The sequence below is a fragment of the Trichechus manatus genome, unplaced genomic scaffold (assembly GCF_000243295.1).
Source record: "Trichechus manatus latirostris isolate Lorelei unplaced genomic scaffold, TriManLat1.0 scaffold00208, whole genome shotgun sequence".
Classification (NCBI taxonomy): Eukaryota; Metazoa; Chordata; class Mammalia; order Sirenia; family Trichechidae; genus Trichechus; species Trichechus manatus.
The window spans coordinates 22,537-23,690 of NW_004444144.1; positions in this window are offsets into that span (position 1 = coordinate 22,537).

A 1,154-nucleotide genomic window follows, 5' to 3' on the forward strand; every position below is an offset into this window, starting at 1 on the left:
AGGGGAGGCGGGGTGAAGAGGACGAGGAGGAGGAGAAAGGGGCGGAGGGCGGTGGAGTAAACTTCCGGAGGGCGGAGGGGGCGGCTGGGGGCTTGCCCGGGGGCGCTGGAGGAGACAAACGGGGAGAGTAGAAAAGATCCCCCACCGCAGAGGGGAGGCTGCGGGCCAGCGGCTGCAGAGAGCCAGAGCCGAGCGGGAGAAAAAAAGTGGCTGCGCAGCGCTCTGCCAGTGAGTGTCTGGGGCTGTGATTAACCAGGCAGCAACACATCATTCCCTCCCCAGCGGATCCAGGGACCCGGGAGGGAGAGGGTAAGGCTTAAGGGGTTGGTTCAAAACTACAAGTAGGACGTTCATAACCCCAGGACTGCCTGTTTTCCAAAAGGTCGGTGGTTTGAACCTACCAGCTGCTCCGTGGGAGAAAATGTGGCAGTCTGCTTCCCTAAAGATTACAGCCTTGGATACCCTATGGGACAGTTCTGCTCTGTCCTGTAGGGTCACTATGAGTCGGAATTGACTCGATGGCAATGAGTTTGATTGTTTGGTTTTGGTATATTGGAATTTATGGTCATTCAGACCTAGGCTTAGTTTAAGAAATGTCCACACTCCTCCTAAAGAGAACTGACAGAGGAGTGTCTAGTCCACTTAAGGCTACCATGGTACCACCCCCCGCAGCGTCTTCTTCCCCGTTCATAAAGGCAGGTACAGATGGTCCCATCCTTGGCTAGCGTCCTGGTACACGTAGAAAAGAAACAAAACCGTATAAACCCTATGAAGTGAAGACTGGTCTTCCCCATAGTTATTTCAGAAGGGTGTATTTTTAAGGTCCACAAGGCTAAGCTTTGTGGGCAGGGGATAGCTGGGAAGGAACTTGCCACAGGACATGCACAGCCGCCCTCACACTGAACAGCACTTTTCTTCCAGGGATTCTGAACATCAGAACATGGTGGAAGCCTTGACAAGGTGGGCCAAGACCTTTGGACCTCGTTTGGGACCAGATGAATTAAGGCTCAGAGACTGTGAACCCCAGGCCTGGTTTAAGGTAGTGAGCAGTCCCAGCCTTACGGTTTGGAGTCTGGGGTTCTAAGCCTAGAGCCAAGGTCGACTCTGCACAAGGCTCTTCATCTGCAAGCCCAGGCACTTTCACATCCCGCAGT